This window comes from Plecotus auritus (genome assembly GCF_963455305.1).
Source record: "Plecotus auritus genome assembly, chromosome: 5".
Taxonomy (NCBI): domain Eukaryota; kingdom Metazoa; phylum Chordata; class Mammalia; order Chiroptera; family Vespertilionidae; genus Plecotus; species Plecotus auritus.
The window spans coordinates 149,095,889-149,113,218 of NC_137776.1; positions in this window are offsets into that span (position 1 = coordinate 149,095,889).

A 17,330-nucleotide genomic window follows, 5' to 3' on the forward strand; every position below is an offset into this window, starting at 1 on the left:
AGTCTGAAAATAATATCAATAAAAGAAGGACAGTGGTTTGGAGAGAAGATAGAATAACAAAATATTTTCTTTTCTATTAATGGGAATGGCTTTTTTATCATCTCCAAGTCTCAGTGTGACAATTCTTCTTGTCCCAGACTCTTACTAATATATAAAGCCTTAATAATATTATTCTTGAAAATCCTTCTCCTGAAGGAAAAGAGGAACAATTTATCAAAATGAAAGTTAAGAAAGAAGGTTGAGGGCCTGTATGAAAAAGGTGAAGGGATTAAGACGTACTAATTGGTAGATGTAAAGTACAGCATAGGGAACCCTATATAATAAAAGGCTAATATGCAAATTGACCGAACCACAGAATGACCAGTCACTATGATGCGCACTGACCACCAGGGTCAGGCGCTCAATGCAGGAGCTGCCCCCTGGTAGTCAGGGCACTCCCACAGGGGGAGCGCCACTCAGCCAGAAGCTGGGCTCACGGCTGGTGAGTGCAGCAGTGGTGGCGGGAGCCTCTCCTGCCTCCATGGCAGCGCTAAGGATACCCATGGGGAGCTGGCCTAAGCTGTCAGTTGGACATTCCCCGAGGGCTCCCAGACTGCAAGACGGCGCAGGCCAGGCTGAGGGACCCCTCCCCACTGCGTGCATGTATGTCGTGTACCTGGCCTCTAGTATAGTCAATATTATTGTAACAACTATGTATAGTGCCAGTATGGGTACTTGAAATATGGGAGGACCACTTTGTAAAGTATATGATTATCTAACTACTATGCTGTACATCTGAAACTAAAACTATTGAATGTAAACTGTAATTGAAAAATATATAAATTTAAAAAAGAGCAATGGATAGGACTCACTTAAGGTAAAGATTGACCTTTCTAAGGAAGCTATAGTCTTGTTATGTAACTACCTGCCATGATCTGCCCAGTTCAGAATTTGTGACCAGAATATTCTGTGCTGTTACTTTTGGTCACTGAACTTGTCAGGCCTGCCATATGGCTCTCCTAAGCTTGTAAGGTTTATTATATAGCCCCTGTTTTGTTCACATATGTCAAGGGAGTTGACCTCTTAAATGTTCCATTTGCTAGGTGGTCATAAAATCTGGTCCATTGGATCTGTATATTCATTACATTAGGTATTCCTTCAGGGCCAATCGGAATCTTTCTGTGTCCCTGCTATCCACCTGTACTCCCAGAACCCAGCTGCTCAGTCATATTCCTCCCTCTGCAAATGTGTCCCCTGGAATTGCTCTTTGGAAAGATGTTCAATCATGGGTAGTTGTAATAAAGCTATTTATAAAAAATTAAATTAAAATAATTTTTTAAAAAGAAAAGTGAACGAAGATAGGCAACTTGAGCCAGTCTGATCCTACAGAGCACATCAATTTCTCCTATGTAGATTTTCTGACAGTTTGAAGCAGATAACCACATAAGAAATTGGAACTGAATGAGTAGCCCACCAGGAATCAGACTTTACAATAGGATCAAAGACTTTAAATACAAAAAGAAAAGATTTTAAGAAAGCTGAAGAAGCCATGCCATTGTGAAGGTCCTTTGGCCCACAGCCAATAACAAGAACATGTTTCAAATGGAAAGAAATATAGTTAGGTGTCCCCTAAACTGTGTCTGTCAATCTACATTCAGGCCCGACTTTGATTAAAATACAGACCTTTACCTTATCAACTAATTTATTTCTCGGCATTGGCATGTATTTACACCTCACCTTGATTTTAAATTCATTCTTTTTTGTAAAACTAAGTAAGTACTTTTCCATGCTTTTGGTAAAATTGCCAGGACCTCAGGTCACCCCTAGAAAGTAGGATGATGGCTTTGGGACTGAGATTCCAAATCTAGAGACAGTCAGAATTAGACCAGATGAATAGAGACAGAAAAAAGGTGGCAACCCAAGAGGAGGAGAAAAGAAATAGTCAACTACAGACACCAGGGCTGCTTTCATCTGGACTACCATTCAAGTATAATAACATTTCCTGATAAAAGAAATTTGACTCCATAAAATTATGGTTAAATGGAGAATTAATCAAACCTGGAAGAGGTGTATATCACTGAGTTTTTAAAAGTTAATGAGTTACATTGCTTTAGGACTGGGTTTAATGTTGTATATAAGTTTCAAATTTACATAAATTATTATAGGATTGAACCAACCTAGATAAATTTACTTTCATATTTTAATTGAATGGAAGGGAATGAGAGTAATATGAGATGAAAATAGCCACCTGCATGTGACACTTGCCAATCAGATGGCTTTTCATATACAATTGGGAATAAAATCAATTAAATCTTAATCTCACTACCCCGCTCTCCCACAAAAGACCAACTACTATAGTGTTAGGTTCTCTAGTTACACTCTTCTTAAACTATCCTAGAATAAAGATATTTATTTAAAACACAATAAATTAAAATAATTTTTTTTTTAAAATGAATGGAGATAGGCAACCTGAGATAGGCATATAAAGCAGTTGAATGTTTGGTTTTATGATTTCTGAAGATACCAGAACTTGCTGTTGATAACTCATTTCAGTGCCAAACAAACCTATTACTTTTAGCAAAATGCATTTAGCATTCAATTGAATTTAATAGCTTTCAAAATGACTCAATGCAGTCATAACAGTCAAATAACAATTATTCCTATTAATGGGGCAGAATAGTAGCATCAATAATTCCAAAATACAGGTAATATAAAGACCTTTTCCATTTGGCCTAGCATTACATTGTGCTAACATCTATCCTTAAGAACTAACCTTCAATGTGACATTTTAGATGATGGAGCATTCATCTAGGAATCAGAATAAAAGAGGTTTGAATTCCTGCTGACTTGAACATCTTTGTGCCTCAATTTCCTTATTTCTATCAAATAGTGGAATTACTATTTAAGACTGGTTTCCAATGTCTCCTAATAATGTAACAACTACCACATGGGAAAGTGGGGCTCTCATGAGGTGGACTTTGGGGCACTGGCTAAGAGAAGTCCAACTAGAGCAGTCTCTCATGACGATGTTTCACATGGGTGAAATATATATATATATATATATATATATATATATATATATATATATATACATTTGTTTTTAAAAAGAGACTTAAAAAATAAAGAAAACAGAAAAATCACTGTGGTAGGTAATCACTAAGGCTCTTCCAACTTAAAATTTATATTTCTATGTATTATTGAATATCTAATATTTTTAACAGGATATTCTTCCCTAAGCAAGTGACTCTAGGCAAGGGGCTCTGACTCTGTCAGGTTGAAGATGATAGGCAAAAGATCTTTCATTATTCATCTACTCTTCTAGAATATAGCTTTATCATCAATCAAGAAAAAAATACAGTATTTTATGTCATCTGATACTGATGTAACACCCACTGGTTCCCAATATAATTTGGGTAATTTTATTTCTTCTAAAGACATATTATCTTTGTTAAGCAAAAAGTTTCTATATTTTAAAGGCTTTCAATAGTCTATAACAAATTGTAACCTCTTCTACTACTAATGGATTTCTAATTTTCTTTTTGATTAAAAATAAGCTATTACTGAAACTTATTCTTTAGGTTTTCAACAATGATGACTTTATATGGGTTTTGTTGTTGTTATTCAATCAAATTGTCCTTAGTTCATGGGCTGGCAAGCACATTCATGAAAATTATTTTAAAAATATTTTGCAAATGTTAAGTGAATTAAACTTTGTTTTATCTCCTCTCCAACAACACTGAAAAGATAGGCCCACATATCAATGCTTTTTTTAAAGGACTTCAGTACATTAAGTAGGTTTGAAGTTTTGAAAGCTAAAGCGTATAGATTTGAGAGCTGTTGTCTAATTGGTATTGTGATGTAATAGCTTTCAAAATGACTATAAAACTATTAAAACAAGGTTACTGGATTGTCCCAAATTTCTTGATTTACAAACACTGGAACTTGTAATACACATTAAGACCACATCTGTACATTTTATGGGAATTAACAATAATGAAAGGCTTCATCTCACTTATGTTTATTTTTTGTAACAAGGCCTTTACTTATGCAGCCCAAAGTAACCCAAAACTCAGATGGATGAAGTTGTTTTAATTAGAGGGGAAAAAATGTAACTGTAAAACCTGGCAAAACACCTGAGGCTCATGTGCATTTCAAGGTTCTTTACTGAATCACTCAGGATATTATAAAATTGAATTAATGATACACATATACACAGATATAATATTTCACCACAAGCATATATATTTTTAACTAGAGGCCCGGTGCACGATATCTGTGCACTGGGTGGTAGGGTGTCCCTCACCCAGCCTGCACCCTCTCCAATCTGGGACCCCTCAGGGGATATCCGACTGCCGGTTTTGGCCCGATCCCTGTGGGACATGCCTCTCACAATCCGGGACGGCTGGCTCCCAACTGCTCGCCTGCCTGATTGCCCCTAACCCAGCCGTGGGCAAACTACGGCCCGCGGGCCGGATCCGGCTGTTCTATCCGGTTCTCTTGCTCTCCCCTCCGCTCCTTTACTTTGAATTTATATTAGTTCACACAAACACTCCATCCATGCTTTGTTCCGGCCCTCTGGTCCAGTTTAAGAACCCATTGTGGCCCTCGAGTCAAAAAGTTTGCCCACCCCTGCCCTAACTGTTTCTGCCTGCCAGCCTGATCACCTCCTAACCACTCCACTGCCAACCTGATCGATGCCTAACTGCTCCCCTGCCAGCCCGATTGCCCTCAACTGCCCTCCTCTGCAGGCCTGATCACCCCCAACTGCCCTCCCCTGCAGGCCTGGTTGCACCCAACTGCCCTCCCCTGCAGGTTTGGTCACCCTCAACTGCCCTCCCCTGCAGGCCCGGTCACCCCTAACTTTCCTCCCCTGCCTGTGGTCGCCCCTAACTGCCCTCCTCTGCAGGCCTGGTTCCCCCCCATCTCCCCTCCCTCCCCTGCAGGCCCGGTTGCACCAACTGCCCTCCCCTGCTGGCCATCTTGTGGCGGCCATCTTGTGACCACATGGGGGCAGCCATCTTGTGCGAGGGTGTGATGGTCAATTTGCATATTACCTCTTTATTATATAGGGTGTCATAAAAGAATATAGTGATTTACTGACTACAAGTGGAATAGTTGAATATAAAAAATCATATAATACACCATGGCAAAATTACTATATGGAAAAAATCTTTATATATAGAAGCATAGCAGTTGTGGCATGGAATTAAGAAGACCTTGACTCTGTAGCTAGATTCCTAAATTCAAATTCCAGAATAGCCACTTGCTAGCTATATTATATTAGGCAAGTATTTACGCTCTTTGAAATTTAATTCCTTCATTTGTAAATGGGGATATTACTGGTATTTATATCTGAGGTTTAAACTTAGATTAACTGGGTTATTCCATGTCAAGCACTTATTTGATGAAAACTGCCACTTCATAAGTTCTCAATAAATATTATATTTTTATATTATACATTATTTGGTATTATGCATATTATAGATTATTTAAATGTTTTATTATATAACATATTTTATCATAGAATTTATTTATTTTTTATTTATTAAGGTATTATATGTGTACATATCTTAACATTGCCCCCCCACCCCACTCCCACACATGCCCTCACCCCCCAATGTTTTGCATCTGTTGGTTACTCTTATATGCATGCATATAAGTCCTTCAGTTGATCTCTTATTTCCCCCACCTCTCTCTAACCTTACCGTTGTAATTTGACAGTCTGTTTGATGCTTTACTGCCTCTGTATCTATCTTTTTGTTCATCAGTTTATAATGTTTTTCATTATCCCCAAATGAGAGAGATCATGTGGTATTTTTCTTTCATTGACTGGCTTATTTCACTTAGCATAATGTTCTCTAATTCCATCCAGGTACCTACAAATGGCAGTAATTCCTTCTTTTTTTATGGCAGCATAGTATTCCATTGTGTAGATGTACCATAGTTTTCTGATCCAGTCATCTGCTGACAGGGGGCACCTAGGCTGTTTCCAAATCTTAGCTATTGTAAATTGTGCTGCTATGAACATAGGGGTGCATATATCCTTTCTGATTGGTGTTTCTGGTTTCTTAGGATATATTCCTAGGAGTGGGATTACTGGGTCAAATGGGAGTTCCATTTTCAGTTTTTTGAGGAAACTCCATACTGTTCTCCACAGTGGCTGCACCAGTCTGCATTCCCACCAGCAATGCACGAGGGTTCCTTTTTCTCCACATCCTCGCCAAAACTTGTCATTTGTTGATTTGTTGATGATAGCCATTCTGACAGGTGTGAGATGGTATAGCATTGTCGTTTTGATTTGCATCTCTCAGATAATTAGTGACTTTGAGCATGTTTTCATGTGTCTCTTGGCCTTCCTTCTGTCTTCTTTCAAAAAGATTCTATTTAGGTCCATTGCCCATTTTTTTATTGGATCATTTCTCTTCCTTTTATTAAGTTGTATAAGCTGCCTGTAGATGTTGGAGATTAAACCTTTATCAGTGATAACATTTGCAAATATGTTCTCCCATACAGTGGGGTTTCTTGTTGTTTTGTTGATTGTTTCTTTTGCTGTGCAAAAGCTTTTTATTTTGATGTAGTCCCATTTGTTTATTTTCTCTTTGGCTTCCATTGCCCTAGGGGCAGTATCATTGAAAAAGTTCTTTTGGCATATGTCTGAGATTTTGCTGCCTGTGGATTCCTCTAGTATTTTTATGGTTTCCCGTCTTATATTTAAGTCCTGTATCCATTTTGAGTTTATTTTTGTGTATGGTGTAAGTTGGTGATCTAGTTTCATTTTTTTGCATGTATCTGTCCAATTTTCCCAACACCATTTATTGAAGAGACTGTCTTGACTCCATTGTATGCTCATGCCTCCTTTGTCAAATATTAATTGCGCATATTGGTTTGGGTGGATATCTGGATTCTCTATTCTATTCCACTGATCTCTATGTCTGTTCTTGTGCCAGTATCAGGCTGTTTTGAGGACAGTGGCTTTGTAATACAGCTTAAAATCTGGTATTGAGATCCCTCCTACTTTATTCTTCTTTCTCAGGATTGCTGTGGCTATTAGGGGTCTTTTTTTATTCCAGATGAATTCTTGGAGAGTTCTTTCTAGGTCTGTGAAATATGCCATTGGTATTTTAATGGGGAGTGCATTGAATCTATAGATTGCTTTGGGTAGTATGGACATTTTAATGATGTTGATTCTAACAATCCATGAACATGGTATGTTCTTCCATCTGTTTATGTCTTCCTCTATCTCTTTTTTCAGTGTCCTGTAGTTTTCCGCATATAGGTCTTTTACCTCCTTGGTTAGGTTTATTCCTAAGTATCTTAATTTTTTTGGTGCGATGGAAAATGGGATTGCTTTTTTAGTCTCTCTTTCTGTAAGTTCACTGTTGGTGTATAGAAATGCCATAGATTTCTTGGCATTAATTTTGTATCCTGCTACATTGCCGAATTCATTTATTAAGTATGTTAGTTTTTTGATGGAGTCTTTCGGGTTTTTTATGTACAATATCATGTCATCTGCAAATAAGGACAGCTTTACTTCTTCTTTTCCAATTTGGATGCCTTTTATTTCTTCTTCTTGTCTAATTGCAATGGCTAATACTTCCAGTACTATGTCAAACAGAAGTGGTGAGAGTGGGCATCCCTGTCTTGTTCCTGTTCTTAGGGGAAATGGTTTTAGTTTTTGCCCATTGAGTATGATGTTAGCTGTGGGTTTATCATATATAGCTTTTATTATGTTGAGGTATGATCCTTCTATTCCCACCTTGTTGAGAGTTTTTATCAAGAAAGGGTGTTGGATTTTGTCAAATGCTTTTTCTGCATCAATTGATATGACTATGTGATTTTTATCTCTCAATTTGTTTATGTGATGTATCACATTTATTGATTTGCGGATATTGTACCATCCTTGCATTCCTGGGATAAACACTACTTGGTCATGGTGTATGATCTTTCTGATGTACTGCTGAATCCGATTTGCTAGAATTTTGTTGAGGATTTTGGCATCTACGTTCATGAGGGATATTGGGCTGTAATTCTCCTTCATTGTGTTGTCTTTATCTGGTTTTGGTATTAGGGTGATGCTGGCTTCATAGAAGGAGCTTGGAAGTATTCCTTCCTCTTGAATTTTTTGGAATAGTCTGAGGAGGATAGGTTTTAGTTCTTCCTTGAATGTTTGGTAAAACTCTCCTGTGAAGCTGTCTGGCCCCGGGCTTTTGTTTGCTGGAAGCTCTTTGATGACTGCTTCAATTTCTTGCATAGTTACTGGCATATTGAGCTGTTTATATTATTCCTGATTGAGTTTTGGAAGGTTATATTTTTCTAGGAATATGTCCATTTCCTCCAGGTTGCCCAGTTTGTTGGAATAGAGTTGTTCGTAGTATTTTTTAACAATCCTTTGTATTTCGGCGGGATCTGTTGTTATTTCACCTCTTTCATTTCTGATTTTGTTTATTTGGGTCCTCTCTCTTTGCTTCTTGGTGAGCCTGGCTAGAGGTTCATCAATCTTGTTTATCCTTTCAAAGAACCAGCTCTTGGTTTTGTTGATCTTTTGTATTTTTTCTTTGGTCTCTATGTCGTTTATCTCTGCTCTTATCTTTATTTCCTTCCTTCTGCTTACACTGGGCTTTTCTTGTTGCTTTTTTTCTAACTCTTTGAGTTGTTGGGTTAGGTAATTTATTACCATTGTTTCTTGTTTTTTGCAGTAGGCTTGTAGAGCTATGAACTTCCCTCTCAAGACTGCTTTCGCTGTGTCCCATAGATTTTGGATTGTAGTGTTTTCATTGTCATTTGTTGCCATGATGTTTTTTATTTCTTCTTTGATCTCTCTGGTAACCCAGTCATGGTTTAATAGCATGCTGTTTAGTCTCCATGTGTTTGATTTCTTTGGGTTGTTTTTATTGTAGTTGATTTCCAGTTTTATGCCACTGTGGTCCGAGAAGATCCTTGATATGATTTCTATCTTCTTGAATTTGAAGAGACTTTGCCTATGTCCCAACATATGGTCTATCTTCGAAAATGACCCATGTGCACTTGAGAAGAATGTATATTCTATGGCTTTGGGGTGAAATGTTCTGAAGATGTCAATTAATTCCATCTGGTCTAGTTATTCATTTAGGATTGATGTTTCTTTGCTGATTTTTGTTTAGAGGATTTGTCCAATGGTGATAGTGGGGTATTAAAGTCTCCTACTATGATTGTATTGCTGTCAATCTCTCCCTTGATATCCTCCAGGAGTTTTTTTATGTATTTGGGTGCTCCTGTATTGGGTGCATATATGTTTACCAGAGTTATTTCTTCTTGTTGGATTGCTCCCTTTAGTATTATGAAGTGGCCTTCCTTATCTCTTGTTATGTCCTTCACTTTGCGATCTAATTTGTCAGATATAAGTATTGCTACCCCAGCTTTTTTTTTCAGTTCCTTTTGCCTGGAAAACCTTTTTCCATCCCTTCACCCTCAGTCTGTGTGCGTCTTTTTTTCTGAGGTGGGTTTCTTGTAGACAGCAGATATATGGGTCATGTTTTCTTATACAATCCATTACACTATGTCTTTTGATTGGGGCATTTAATCCATTTACATTTAAAGTTATTATTGATAGGTACTTATTTGTTGCCATTCCTATTCTTTACCCCTGTGTTCCTTCTTCGCTTCCTATTTCTTTTTTTCTTTTTTTTTTTTTTTTTTTTTTTTACATCAGACTCTTTAGCATTTCTTGCATTGCTGGTTTGGTGGTAATAAATTCCCTTAGTCCTTTTTTGTCTGTGACGCTCCTGATTTCACCTTCAATTTTGATTGATAGCCTTGCTGGGTACAGTATTCTTGGATTCAGACCCTTCCTTTGCATGACTTTGTATATTTCATTCCATTCCCTTCTGGCCTGATGAGTTTCTGTTGAGAAATCAGTTGCTAGTCTGATGGGGGTTCTTTGTATGTAACTTTCTGTCTCTCTCTTGCAGCTTTTAAGATTCTTACTTTGTCATTGGTGTTTGCCAATTTAATTATAATGTGCCTTGGCGTCAGTCTTTTGGGGTTCATTTTGCTTGGGACTCTGTGGGCTTCTTGAATTTGTGTGGGTTTTTTCTTCCCTATATCAGGGAAATTTTCTGTCATTATTTCTTCAAAGAGGTTTTCTATTCCTTGCTCAGCTTCCTTTCCTTCTGGAACCCCTATTATGTGGATGTTGTTTTGTTTTGTGTTGTCCCAAAGTTCCCTTAGGCTCTCCTCCTGCCTTTTAATTTTTTTTTCTAGAAGTTGCTCTACTTGGGTATTTTTTTCCACATTGTCTTCTAGCTCACTGATGTGGTCCTCTGCTTCTTCTAGTCTACTCTTGATGCTTTCTATTGAGTTCTTTACAGCAGCGATGTCATTTTTCATTTCTTCTTGGTTCTTCTTCATTTCCTCTTGGTTCTTGCTCATATTGTTGAATTTTTCTTCCATTCTTTTCAGCCACCTTATGACCATTTCTCTGAATTCTTTTTCTGGAAGGTTGCTTGCCTCCATTTCGTTTACTTCCTTTTCTGGTGATGCCTGCTTTTCTTTCATATGCGGGCTGTGTCTTTGTCTCCCCATGGTCTGTCTTCTCTGGGTGTCTGGTTATGTAGTTCTCTCTCTCCTGCGTTGATTTAAAGGCACAAAATAGAGCACTACCAGGTACAACACACAAGGCACTGAACAGAAATGTATTCACGATATTAATAACCTCCAATAAAGGTGACCACCAGAGAAAGGCAAATTAGGGGATAGGAGAGAAAGAAGAAGAGGAAAAAGAAAGAGAGAAGAAGAAGAAAAAAAAGGAGTGTCAAAATGAAATTGGGAAAAGGGGGAAAAAAAGTAAGAGAGACAAGAAAGAGACTAAGAGAGAAAGGGGAACAGACTATATATATTGGGGATAAAACTCCAATAGGACAATCACTAATCCCAGCAAATGCCAGCAACAAGTACCTGGGGATTAATACAAACTACCACACCAACTAATATTGAGTTAGGCAAGGGAAAGCTGAAGCACAAAACAAACAAAAAAATAAACAAAAGAAGAATAAGCAAAACAATCTCACAAAAAAGCATAAAAATTCGATATAATCTACATTCAAGCAAACAACAACAAAAGGACAGAGAGAAAAACAATTTTTTGGATAGTTAAGACAGCGAAGAGAGAGGTGTGTATGGACTTGGAGCAGGGTATTGGAGATTAGATATGTAAGTAGGGTGAAATTTTAACAAGGGGTAAACAGAAAGAATAGGGAAAATCTAAAGCAGGAAAGGGGTCAGATAAACAGGACACCGAAAAGGGGAAGGTTAGGAAGAGAGTGATGGCATAAAGGTAGAGTTGAGATAGAGTAAAACGATGCTAAAGGAAAGATAAAAATGGAATATAGAACACTAATCCCAAAATAAAATGAAGAGAAAATAAAATGACACTTTAAAAAAAAAAAAAGATAAAATAGCAGTAGTAATAATACGGATTGAAAATAAAAATGTAATAATTAAAAAGGTAAATTCAAGTGAGGAAAAGAAAAAAATTAGTTTCTTGAGTAAAAGATGCAAAAAATGAAAATAAAAAAATAAAAAATAAAAATAAAATGTGGAGTAGTGAAGGTCATTCACTTCCTCTGTTGTTCTGTTTGGCACGCCTGTTTCTCAGTCTGGACAGTATTGCAGTTCCCTGTGTTCCACTGCTCTTCAGTGTTGTAAGCCAGTCCTGATTTTAAGCAGGCGGTGTGTCTTAATTTCTCGTATTCCTTTATTTTTGATTACACAAGAGTCAATTTGTGATTCAGCCCCTGGGTGGCAGTGTTTCTGGATTGACTTCCGGGTCTATCTATGGCCTCTCTAGGCAGTGTTAGAGCCCTCTTTCCCTGTGGCACTCACTACAGGTTTGTGGGAGTGGGCTGCCTCAGAGCTGGCTCTCCGATGGTCACTCCCTGCTCTGATCCCCACGTTCCAGAAAAACACTTTCCCCTGCAGTCTCCCAGGGTGTCCCCAACTGGGTGATCCTATGTATTGGGCTTAGTAATCAGAAACAAGGATTTGAAGAGGAAAAGCCCAAGTGTGCGAACTCCGGGGCTGCGCGTAAGTCTAGGCAGCCGGCACACCCCTGAAATTCTTAGGGTGACCCTGCACGTCAGATCAAAATGGGTTGCTTTTTAGAGAGCCCTTCTGTTAGCAGCTCTGAGGACCCCCTTCCACATTCACAGGTCACGCCAGCCCCAACAGGCACGGATTTTTCTAGGCACAGACTTCCCTGGTCCTCCAGCTCCCGCAAAACTCGCGTTCCTCTCTCCCGCCGGGACCCGAGACCTCACCTTATCCCAGGCAAAATCTGACCTTTCCGTGGTGGAGTGTAGAGCTCCTCTGAACCCGTGTGTTTGCGCCAATTGGGGAGCGTTGTTCTGGGGCACGCAGCTGTTCCGTGGGTGCCGCAGTTGTGGATTCTCAGGCTTCCGATAAGCTCCACTTTCCGGTCCAAGCTGGTGCAGACTCCGCGTCCAAGCCCACAGCTCCGGGAGGGGACCCAGCCGCAGTGGGGGCTGCCAGGTCAGGGGAACCCTGTCTAGCAGTCCCCCACCTTCTTCTGGAGTTCAGCTGTCCCCCAACTTGCCAACAAACACTCCTCGTGCGACCCTCAGCTCTTCTTTCTTTCTGCTCCGGGACAAGGCTTGGAACACGTCTGTCTATTCTGCCGCCATTTTTCGTCCCTCGATGTTCACTTCTTGAATGTATCTTATCATAGAATTTAGATCAAGGGCAATAATAATCAAAATATATTTGTATCATAGTTACACAACACATTTCAAAAGGACATTTTAGAAACTTAATTTTCTGAAGACAGGGCTAGTTGAAATATGGGTAAATAATGTTATAAGAGGAATTATTAGAGTTGAGGATATTACGGCAGATTAAAAGGTACCATACTTTCAAATATTATAAGGGTAATCCATATAAAAAAAATTAGAGTTATTTTTGTCCACAACCATGAGGACAAAAGCCATAGGGTAGAAAGAGTGTGGATCATTGATTACTTCATTTAACCCGATATAGCTGGATAGTCCCTTAATCTTCTTTTTGGATGACCTAATTAAGCTTTTTCTTATTTTAAAACCACTATACTAAGGTTTTTTGTTACTCTCAGATAAGCACAATCCTAACTCATACATTATGGTGGCAAGGAGAATACAGAACAGATTGGATTATCTAAATTAAGAGCATGTCACCCAGAATTATATATACATGTTATTCTTTTCCAGGATGTGTCCAGGCTGTTCCAAAGTGTGTTTTGATATATAAATAGGTCCTCAGCTCCATTCCCATACTAAGTAAATGGCTAGTGATCATTTGGCCATATTGCAGTAAAGTCTGGTATAGTGAAATAGCTATCGGCAAGCAACCAAATCATCTTCCAGTGAAGAATGTGATTTAGAAATGTGCTGTCTCGTATTATGAATCAGAAAATCTATGTAATCAACTGGTACCTAATATCCTCCCATTGATGTGACATTGAAGGTTTGAACAATCAGGTAGGAAATCTGGATTCTAATGAGATTCTAGGAAAAGTTGTGGATTGCAAATTGCTTTTGTGAACATCCAGAACAGTGGGTAGGGTCTAATAATAAAAATGGAATTTCATACTATCACTTCTAAGGACACTTTCAACCTTTACTATACCCACATACTATCTCAGTCATTCAAATGTGCTTTTTTTTCCACTATAAAACTGAGTTTTGAAGAGGTGTGGAATTTTACAGATCATCTATTTTAGGTTATTAAATAACATTGCCTTCTCTCATCAGTGGCAGATCAGACATATCTTCAAATCAACTAATTTGTGTGTGTTTCTTTAAAAAATCTTCCTAAATTTTAAATTTTGGAGATATATACATGTAAAAATATCATAAGAAGTACCCTTAATACCACTATTTAATAAGTAATATTTATTTATTAGAGTATCTTTAAGTTTAATTGTCAAAGAAAGGGAGAGAAAACCTTTTCTTTCCTTGCCTGTCTTCCTTCTCTCTTTCTTTCTTCTCTCCTTCCTTCTTTCCTTCCTTCCTAAATGAACTCCCAGAAAAATCAGTCACAGACATTAAAAATGAAATTTGCTTCCTTTCACTTTTTATTTATAAAGGAAGTTAAACCAGCGAGCCTCCAGCTACATTTCATAAAAGATCAATGCACTAGTTTTTACATCTACACTCAGTGTGGTAACAATGCAGTCACAAGTGATCATATTGTGATTGTTTAAGGAGTGAATCAGATTTTTTTTTATCATCTCTAGATGCAATCTTTAGTTCATTTTTAAAATATAATTTAGAGAATAATAATCAAGATACATTATTTCTAGTTTTCAAATAAAAACGAACCTTGACCAATGTAACATGCAAGTCTGTGACTCACCTAAGTCCATATGACTAATTAATTCAATATCCCTTATGACTAATTAATTAAATATTCCTTTTTAGTGCTGTTTTATAATTAAAAAATGTTTTGCATGTTATAAACTTCCAATCTCCTTTATACTACCATTCTCCGTCTTAATTATAATCCAGTTTAAATAAACACGTGAAACTGGTAAAGATAGATTTATATAACATTTTTAAGCTGCTTTACAATTTGAGGGAAGGGGAGGTAGTGGAATTTTTGCGGAGCTAAGAATCATTAATGTTGTTGTGATAAGAAGCAATAGAATGTAAACATACATTTCATATTTGCTATTGTTTCTCGTTAATTTTTTTCATATGAAACTTTTTTCAATTTAAGCCTTAGATCTGTATTTATTAAGACTCATTTAAGCACTAGAGCACTGCTAAATTTCCCTGATTGAAAACATCCAAATTTCTGATCACATAACAAAACCCCAAATATTTGGCACCGATACAACTGGCACCTTTCAGCAAATGGAATTCTGGAGAATGCATCATTACAGACAGAAGTTAGGAAGAGCTATTGAGAAAAGCCAAAGACATCAAGTTCAAAGAAATGCCATGGTTTGTCAGGCCTCTGTAAGCTCAAAGAGTTATGGGATTGGTTCGAAAGAGGAGCATGCAATTAAGCACACTCTGGCCTGTAGGGTCACAATGAAAATAAGTGCTGAAGCTGAGCCAAAGAGAAGAAAGAGAGAAGTGATGAGCGGGCAAGAGAAAGGACAACAGGAGGGAAAAAAAGTACCAGTGATAAAGGAGGGGTAGGAGGGTGATAGCATGATTGGTATAAGATAGACCAGAATGAAAGAGAGGAAGTGAAACATCAAGAAAGGAAAGCAGAAAGACAATGATGTGAGGGGGGGGGGGGGGAAGGAAATAAAAGTATCATAGATCTAAACCAAGAAAAAAGGAATCTTATCCAGAATATCCTATTATAATGTCCAAAAATTAAGAAGTAACTTTTAGCCCAGCCAGTGTGGCTTTGTAGCTGAGCGTCGACCTATGAACCAGGAAGTCAAGGTTTGATTCCCTGTCAGGGCACATACCTGGGTTGCAGGCTTGATCCCCACAGGGGGCCTGCAGGAGGCAGCCGATCAATGATTCTCTCTCATCATTGATGTTTCTGTGTCTCTCTCCCGCTCCCTTCCTCTCTGAAATCAATAAAAATATATTTAAGGGGAAAAAAAGAACTTTAAATTTTTATTTGTTTAAATTAGCAAATAGAAGCACTGATTTTGACAAGGGGGAAATCAAAAATGTCTACTCCATTGCAAGGCACTTTTTCACAGGGTTTGTCCCATTGCTTCTTAGGGGTGCTCTTGGCAGTCACTGTTGTCATTTCTGTGTTTATAGATTAGAAAACTGAGCCACAGACAGTTTAGTGACTGGCCTAAGGTGTTGGACTGGTGGGATGAGAAACTGGATTAACATGTAGCTGTCCTCAAAGATCATGGTTCAATTATGCCATTTTGCTCCAAGCCTATGTGTATTTTTCGTTATAGAAGACAATACGGCCAAGCTTCCTTATTATTATTCAGAGGCCCGGTGCATGAATTCATGCACGGATAGGGTCCCTTGGGGTGGGGATCAGGCCCCAGCTCGTGCCCCCAGGCTCACAGCCCTGCAGCCCACCTGGCTCCATGCTGTGCCCTGGGGCCGCCCCCTTACCTGCTCCACCATCCCACCTGTGGGGTGATTGACTGGGGTGGCCCCCCACCTGGCTTCCTCAGCACCTGGGAGCCAGGCGGTGGCTCCACCCCCTGCCATGTTCCACGCTGCCCCCTGGTGGTCAGCACATATCATAGCGAGCATTCGAACTCCGAGTCGAACAATTTGCATATTAGCTTTTTATTATATAGGATTACTTTGAATTCTATATGTAAAAAACAACTATGTTTACCCTGGTCTAAATACCATGTATCTAGTTTCTTCTTGTTTCTCTGACCTACTTTCCTTTATTCACCATTCTCTATCATGCTTTCTGTTCTTTCATACCAAATTCTATCCTGCCTAAGGCCTTTGGTTTAACTTTGATTTCCTGTTGTCTAGCATTTTCTCCTCCTTCACACCACCTCTTTGCAAGGTTTTTCTTCCACAGAAGCTCTCATCTCAAACAGCATGTCTTAAGAGTATCCCTGACTACTCAAACTAAAGTAGTGCTTTTCTTTCTCTCCAAGTCAGTCACACCATCTTCTATTATGTTCTTTAGAATTCTTACCACTATCTGAAACTATCTTATTAACATTAGCCATATAGACTCTGTAGGTGTTGGAAAAAATTCCCAACGGGTATTAGAATCAAAGGGGAACAGGGCCAAGAGACTAAAAAAAGAGGCTGACAATTCCAGAATTAAACAAAGAATTTATTAAGGGGATTTATGGACCAGAGACTTAGGTGGTAGCAAGATGGTGGATCTCTACAAGGAAAGGGGATAGGGCTTGTTACATAGATGGCCTCCAGGAACACAGATGGCAAATGACTCGGAATGACCAAGAGAAATGAATTACCAAGGGATCTGTGGCCAAGTGGCATGTCCTAGTTAAGATCTGTATATTCCAAAGTAGTCAGCAATGTAATGGGACTACTTATCCCTGTAAGAATACCTTTAGGTGATACAGGCACACCCATACCAACTGGAACTGGCGGTTACTGAGAGTAACTTGCTTCTTAAGATGCCTTCTGTCATATCAAGCACTGGAAAGTATTTAGCCTAACAGTTTGTATTTTATTTTTAAATACAGCTAACAAATTTATGCACTATTTGAAACTACAACATTTTTCATGTTGAATTAAGTTTTTTAGTGATTCATCACACTCTTTCTTATAAAGATCAATCATCTGAGCACGAAGCCTAGATTCTTTTTACAGTGCTGGTTAATGTTCTCTACAATTATGCTGACTTCCATGTAAAATTATACCTTTGCAGGTCTATATTGGTCCTTG